We start from the raw sequence: 8,428 nt of genomic DNA, 5'->3' as shown, positions 1-8,428 counted from the left end.
ATGACATGCCAACATTGCTTTGTGTGTGTTTCAATGAGAGAAAGTTCACATCATCTGTTGCAAACTTTTCCCCCAAGCATTGTCTCTGATCCTCTGGTTCTGAAGGTCATTTTCACAAATTCACAACCATTTTAAGAGAAAATTCTGAGTTCAATATGTGTGACAAAGTGACCCTGCTGGTTGTCCCCTGGCATATTTCAGGTAGCTGAGGATTTACCCAGTTTTATCTGCTTTCATTCTGCCAACAGGGAGCAATTTGGAAATCCTTCTTCACGGAAATAATAACTAAGTTCAGAACTGAGTATTTGAAAATTGAGTGGCACTTCATGGTATACATTAAATACTGACGAGTGGTGCTTGAGCTTAAGCGGTTTGGCAAATCTAGAAAAGGTCACTGAGCAATTAAGTAACCCTCAGAAGTTGTTTCAGGACATGTGTTCTTGCTTCTGGAAGGCTCATTATGAAAGCAGGTAGGAGACAGAGAATAAAGGTGTGCACGCTGCTGGAATGGATAATGTGTGTGCTGTGTGCAAAATTCACTTCCCCAGCTGCTGGGTATGATATGCTGAGAGCTTCTTTTGGTTTGAGTTGTCTGGATATTTTAGAAGAATGAATAAAGGGATTTTATTCATTCCTTTAAAAAGCATGAATAAAATAGCTTCCCTCCCTCCCTCCTCAAACTGCAATATTAATAAAGATGTGCCTGGGTTTGTGCCTGATTTGATTTCCTGCATATTATACATGGCTAATACAACATACATTTCTGTATGGTTTCTATCACTCACAGAAGCAACTAGAAAAATGGGATTTTGAGTAAGAAAATGTTATTGAAGTTGATGAACAGACATAGAGGTGCAGACCAAAGATTTATTTAGAGTTCAGCCTCCCACATCAGCCAGTGGGCACATTCCTGAAGCTCCTCAGGGTCTCCTGAGTCCTGTTTCCTCTGAGCAAGAGGGAGACCACCACACCATGTGCTGTGCCAGGCTGCATTCTTCCAGCCCTGCTTTTACCTCCCCATTTCTTATTTATATCACCCCAAAGCTGCACTAAGACTTTCTTATCAGCCAGGCTTACAAGCTTTGCTTCTCTGTAGCACCAGGAAGTGCCTGGGAAACCTCTCTCAGCATCCACCACCTCCCTGGATAGCCTGAGGAGGGGGCAGTGGCCACTGTTGGGAGCCTTTTGCAGGAAAATCCTATGAAACACTTCCCTGCTATCCTCTCCACCTTCAGCAACCTTTGGCTCCAGGGCTCTCTGGTTCCAAGGGTTATCCTCTCCAACTGTAATGGCCCATCACAGCTTTCTTCCCTGGCACTTCTCCAATTACTTTTCAGATCCACATAAACATTTGGCATTCACAACACCCAATGGCAAAGAGACCAGCAGATGAATTGTTTGTTTCTGTACAGTCAGGTGTGTGCTCTGTATTTTTATGTACTTTTCTTTAAAATAATAAAACCTTCTAAAACACTGAATACATTTTTGTTTTACAAGAAATTCTCAGATCAATGCATTCTACTTTACTTTATAAAACTTTAAGAAACCTTGCACAGCTTACTGGAGAACAGGTACAGATGGCTTTGAATGGAATGAAAAACCCAGACAGATTTAAAAGCTCATTGTTTCTTAATAAGAACAGTGCTGAACTTCACTTGCAAACATGAGTCTGCTGTGCACTGTCCAGTAATACCTTTAAAACTTTCCAACTGTTACTATCTCTGCTACTCTACTGCGGTATAATGGCTTTGCTCCACCAGTGAGATGTCCACAAAAGAAGACAGCACTCACCCTGATAAAAGCAGGGTCACCTCACTCAGCACCTTCCTCGTGGCACTGAAGTGTCCTTGAGACACTCTGGACTTTGATGGCAGAAGCACAAATCCTGGAGACAACTTCCAGGCTGGTTCCCAGACAAACAGCAATTCCAGCAAACTCTTTCTGGTTTGAAGGGAATTTAATGCAGCAGCCTGGGTGACACCTTACTTCTACAGGGAGCATGAAATCCTGCTGAAGGATATGCAGGGATCACACCAAAGTCATCTCTTGGGAGAAGAAATAAATGCCAGCATGGCAGAAAGTTTAGGTGATCTGCAGATTCTCTGCAGCAGTGGCTGTCAATCCCAGAGACACATAAACCAGAGTTTATGGTAGCACAATAAATATAAAACCATTCCCTTTCAGTCCTTTACCCTCAAGTCAAAATATTCTCCGTCAGATTCTTAAAGCACTAATAATTATTTGACATCAGCACTGCTGGGATTAAGAAATTTTAAATCTACCTTTATAATTAATGCAGTGAAGCCATGAAAATGCTTTTTTTGGAAAGCAGCTGTGTTTTGAAAATATTGTTTTGAAGCATGTGAGGAGAAAAAGCAGCTTGAGAATGATCTCCAACCCTCCACTGTAACCCCAAGCCTCATTTCTGTTCAGGTAGCAGAAATGCCTCTCAGAACTTACGTTTTTCTTGATTAATGTGAGAGCTTATGTCAAATGGCATCTGAGTTTTCCACTGACATCAGGCAGTTGTTAAACGTTAGCAAACACTCTATCTCTGGAAAGCTGAGATAGGAAAACAAAATCTCTTCCATCACAAAAGACATTCCAGCTATCACACTTGATATTTTGCTGAGAATAACAACTAAGATTGGATTTATTTGCATCCCTGTCTATCCAGGTTTTGTGTAACAACCACAAATAAGACTGAGTGAGGCTCTCACTCTTCCTTCTATCAAAGAGTATCAGAAGAAATCAGCTGAAACTGGCAAAATTAGGCTGTGAAGTTGCTGGATGATCAGAATCATGCCCAGGTTCTGTACAGAATGACAAGAGACATCTCTCCATTTTCATGCAGAAAATAAATTAGACTGAATTGAGCAGCTGCCTTCTGTCTCAAAATTAACAAAACCACGAAGCACAGAGAAGCTTTTCCATGCTTATGAAATGGTGGTATTATCTTGGCTCCATAAAAGGACAGGAAAACAAAGCCAGCTCACGTCCAAGAGGTACAAAAGCAGGCTCAGAGATGAAAATGGATTACAAAACTATCCTGAAGACATGTCCAAAGTGTAATCATGCTTGCCCATTTGGCAAATGTCCCCTGTGAAGTCAGGGACAATGGAGGAGAGCAGGAGGATGGGAAATTCATATTTGCACTTGTTACAACTTCACTGATTAATTTCTGATGATGTACAGGAAGAGAGCACCCCAAAACAGGGAGATGCCCTGTGCCTGATGCTGACTGAGAGGACAATGTCATGGCACAGCCCCTTTCCCTGGGTGTCTGTGAGTCAGACAAACATTGCAGGGCTGTTTAGTGCAGTCACCAGAGAGACTCCATCAGTGTGGGCTGAAGGGAACCTGCCCCCCCCAGTGCTGACAGGAAAAAATGATCAATCTGTCTCATTTTAATTAACAAAAACAGACCAGTGTACATTACAGCACAGCATCATTTCTACACTGCACCATATGCAATCCAATAGCAAGGCAGGAGCCTCTGAGTGACAGAGAAAAATCAGGCCTTTACTTGTGTTTTAGGCTATGATAGCAAACAAGGAAAATCAGCACTGTTCTCATCCACATCCCCACTGTGTCCTCTGTGGTGAGACAGGAACATCTCCAGTATCCCATATTCCAGCTTTTGGGGAAGCTACACCGAGCTGAGGTGCCACTCCCTGGCTCACAGGCTCCTGGCAGACAACAGAACTTGCACACAAGTTACTGCTCCTGCTGCAGGAGAACAGGCCCCCATTTGGTGGGTGGGAAATACGAGTAACTACATTAACCTTAGGCTGGAGGAGAACATTTTGTTATATAAGCACATCCCTGCTCCTGTAATGCTATTCATATTAATACAAAACACAGGGGAGATTATAAGCAAGTAAATTAAATTTATTAGCATTCTGCTGCTTGCTTCCTAACCAGTGTGGGATTCAGGGGACTAAAGGCTCCTTCTCTCGTGGCACAGATTCCAAGTTAGGTGTCAGAGGGACAGCAGAACGTGGCAAGGCAGGTTTCAGTGTCACACTTTTTAATGGAAGGAACAGCAACTGCTCAGGTGCATGTCAAAGTCTCATGTCACTAACATTAGACATTTTTTCTCTGTTTTAAAAGGCTGTATATTAGGAACAGGAGCTGAAACATAACATTCTATTTCATTTTATTCTATTCAGGCACAAAGAGGCACAGATGTATTACACTAGCTAGACATATTTAGAGTCCTCTCTTCACCTGCTCCACTAAATCCTTGGTTGAACACATGATAATCCAGTAGTCTAGAAAGAGAATTCAGAATCAGGGTGGTGAGGAGGGAATATCCTTCTTTGAGAATGCACACAAGTTCAAGACATTTTCTTCCTCTTTATGCACACATAACTCTCCCTGACATCAGCTCTGGGACTGAGGCTTAAAGAAAGAATCAAAGATGTATTTTCTTCTACAAGCTCACTGCAAGAACTGCTAAAATCAGTAAAATGCAACCTGAAGGGAAAAAAATTTGATTTTTCTTTACAAAAGAAACAAACTTTGACAGAGGTGTCCAAATCAGAATTCCCTTTACTGCTGTATTTATATAGCAGTATGTAAAGGTTTACTTTAGGAAATGTTCCGAGTTAATCAGTGCAAGAGTTAAAAGCAGAGATAATTCCAGCTGCTCTTCAAATCCAAGACTGTCAGGAATTCAGTTTACAACAACCCCTCTAAGTTCAGACTCTCCCCCTGCTAGGGTCACTCTTCATCCAGTGGTTAAATGAAAAACAGAGTTGATTGTGATGGGAAGTCCTGGCAATGGCTTGGACTACTTCTCCTACAATCCTCATCAAATAAGGGGCACACAACAAATTGCTTATCTCCAATCTGCAATTCTCCCCTCCACCCAGCTGTAAATCTGAATTAATTAATAAACGCCCTATGTTTTCAAGGTCATGGAAAATGAAAAGCACTCAGCAAAATGGATGCACTGACAGTGAAGGGTGTTTGTGGGTGGGGTTTTTATGTAAATGGAAAATCTGTGAGGCAGCAGCTCCTTCATCTGTGCCCCAAGTGCTAAAGTTAGACAATTTACAAGAAAATAAAGGAAATGCAAATAAATTATGTTTTGAACAAATGTGACCTTCCCTGGAAAAAGTGCAGAGCTTTATGCAGCAGGCTGAAATCACACAAGGAGGTCAAAGACCCCATGAAGTCAGGGTGACACGCTGGCTTTGGTGTGTCCCTGCTGACTGAGGGACAGAGGACAACTCTGCTTTCTGTCCCCAGCACCTGCTCACCAAAGGCCTGGCACGGGGCTCGTCCCTGCCTGCCACACAGCCCTCAGGAGATAAAGCTGTTGTGGCATCTCTGGCCACCGAGCTGTCCCCAGCTTCTGGCTCTGTTTGAAACAGTCCAGCACAGCCCATGGCTGTGATAAGCACGAGCCACAGCCCACATGGCTCCTCTGCCTGTGTGCCCATAACAGGCACTGCTCTGGGGGCTTCCACAGCTGCCTCTAAAGCTCCAACACCTTCACGGGTTGTGTCATTTGGGGAGTAAGATCATAGGAGCACAGAATGGTTTGGGTTGGAAGGGATCTTAAAGATCATCCAGTGAAGGTGTCACTGTGATATTTGACAAGCTAGGAATGTCACTCCCTAGATAAACAGAAATAAGATGTGAACTTATGGGATCAATCTTTGGAGACACACTACAACTGAGTAACTTCTGAAAATAGAAAGGATAATGGAAGACACTCAGCTGGGAGCTCATGGTGCTTGAAGGGTGGATTCTCAAGCCAATCTTAATCTTGAGATGGCCACAGGAAAGAGTCTGTGAAGTATAACTGCAAATTACTTGGGGTCCTCAGCACATTACAGACCAAAGCTGCTGGAGAGAGCCCAGAGGAGGCCACAGAGATGCTCCAAGGGTGGAGCCCCTCTGCTCTGGAGCCAGGCTGGGAGAGCTGGGGGTGCTCACCTGGAGAGGAGCAGGCTCAGGGAGAGCTCAGAGCCCTGCCAGGGCCTGAAGGAGGCTCATAAAAACAGGGAGGTTTTGTACAGGCAGGCAGTGCCACGACAGGAGGCAATGGTTTTAAACTGCCAGCAGCAGGATTTGATGGGATAGTAGGAATGAATTTTTTTCCAGAGCACCTGTGGCTGCCCCTGGATCCCTGAAGTATCCAAGGCCGGGTTGAATACTGGGGCTTGGAGCACCCTGGGATAGTGGAAGGTGTCCCTGCCCATGGCAAGGGTGGCTTGAAGGACCCTTCCAACCCACACCATTCTGGGATGCTGTGGGTGCCAAACAATTAATCAGACTTTACTTCTACCTTACACTGATACAGTACAAGACATCAGAAACACATTTGGTTTGGTCTCACATTTTCACTTGGGAAAGTAAAGCTTATTGCAAAGGGGTAGATTTTATCAAGGAAAAAAGTGAAGCAGCATAACAGTGATGAGTAAAATTCAGTGCCTGCAGTTCCCACAGGTGAGTGTGTGAACACCTGACAGTCCCCAGGTCAGCAGAAGCCATGAACCAGAACAACACCAGGGCCTTGCTTGCAATTTGTGAGTAAGGAGCCTCAGAGCTCATCTGCCCCAGGCAGAATCATGTTGACAGGATTGGATGAGGTGTTTGGGGAGAGGAGGGTACAGAAGTGCTGTGCAGTAATCACAGATGCTGTGATTTCATCAGCACTGAGATCTGGGCAGGGAGGCTGCTGCCCACAGACCACATTCCAAGGAAAGCAGGAACAACTCAGTGAAACATTAATTAATGCAATGAACCTGGGGAAATACCACAACTCCTAACAAAGCAACTAAAGCACAAGACAGCACTAATTATTGCAGCAATCAAAGCAATAAATCAGATATTCTGAACAGAACCTTTCCACTAGCCTTTGATTTATGCCACTGTGAGGAATCCCATTCATGCCTTGAGCACAGCTGGGCAGAAGCAGATGGGAAGTGGTCAGTACCACAGGGAAACTCCAGAATTGCTAAAAAGCACCTTTTGTTGCTCATTTCGATCCATTGCATGCATCTGGCACCCTCGATGGTGTTGATACATGGTTTGTCTAATCTGTGTGAGTTCCTCCAGCCCATCCCCAGCACTCGTGGCAAAGCTAAAGTCACGGTGATGTGATTTTATTGCTGCTGTTATCACCACCATTGTTATTAAAAATCAATAATGTAGATTGTTCAGCAAAGCACCCAGTACCAGAATCGACTGCTGTACATCTAACAATTACCAGCACATTATCAAATATGGTGTAGAGAGGGATCTGTGTCCCTGCACGGACAGCTCTGCTTTTGGCAGATTCTCTGATTTATTAACAGGAGCAGATACTTCTGCAGGGAGAAAATTAACTTGTACCACTGCAGCCTGTGAAGTGTGAGGCAAACCTGAAGCACACAACAGTGACAAACCCTTGGCATCTAGATGGGATTTGCCATCTCATCTCTGATGGAACACATTTTAACCTGTCAGTCTCCTGACAGCTTTTACTTGTCTCTTTCTTCTACATTTTATTCCATAATTTTTAAATACTGGCAGCTTCTTTAGCCTTTTACCAAAAAATAATGTAAAAAATCAAAACACATTTTAACCATTTTCCTCTATGTCTACTCTCTGAATCCAGAGCTAATCATGCAGTTCCCCAAGGAAATCAGAATCTGCAAAGGCTGTGCATTGGTCTCAACACAATGCTCATTTGACTTTATATATATATTTATATGTAAAATCACACATTCGTGTCCAAAAAAGTAGAAGTAAACTAGCAGAGCAAAAACCTATGAGGAGACTGAAGTTTCTGGTGCTCCTGGTTTCCATCTGCCTCTCTCAAACCCACACCTTGACATTTTTGCTTTAGTAAAATATTAAGTTTTTGTTTTGTTCATGCAGAAGCCAAAAATCACTCTTGGCAAATAGACACTGGAAACAGTTTTCCACAGAAAATAAATGCTGCAAACACTTTCCAGCTAAAATAGGGGGAAATATTTTACCTAGATGTACTTATAACATTTTTCTCTGACAAAAAATGTTCAGCTTCTGTAGATTCCAAGAAAGTCCCAAGTCTACTAGCAAATTCTGAACGTTTGACAAGCACAATTTGAGAAAGCCTCGTGGGGAAGCAGTGATTAGAGAAGGCAACTGGCAGCTGGGAAGCCCACGCTGTATTCCCTGTTTCATTACTGATGTCTCTGGATGACCTTGTCAAGTCATTTAATGCCTTTCTGCCTGCCTTTCCCTATCTGCAAAATGCTTAGATAAACACCTCCCTTTTGGAAACTCTGTAAAATTGTTTATTTTGGAAGTAGTTCCTTGGATGCTAAACTGGCTCTCGGGTGCAGCATCAGATGAAAAACACAAGGGCCACAGGACATAAATGTCAATCTAATATTTTCTAATTAAACCATCTAGATTAAACCATGCAGATTAAACCATCACAGTT

This window comes from Passer domesticus, chromosome 14 (assembly GCF_036417665.1).
Source record: "Passer domesticus isolate bPasDom1 chromosome 14, bPasDom1.hap1, whole genome shotgun sequence".
NCBI lineage: Eukaryota > Metazoa > Chordata > Aves > Passeriformes > Passeridae > Passer > Passer domesticus.
This window is presented reverse-complemented; position numbering follows the sequence as displayed.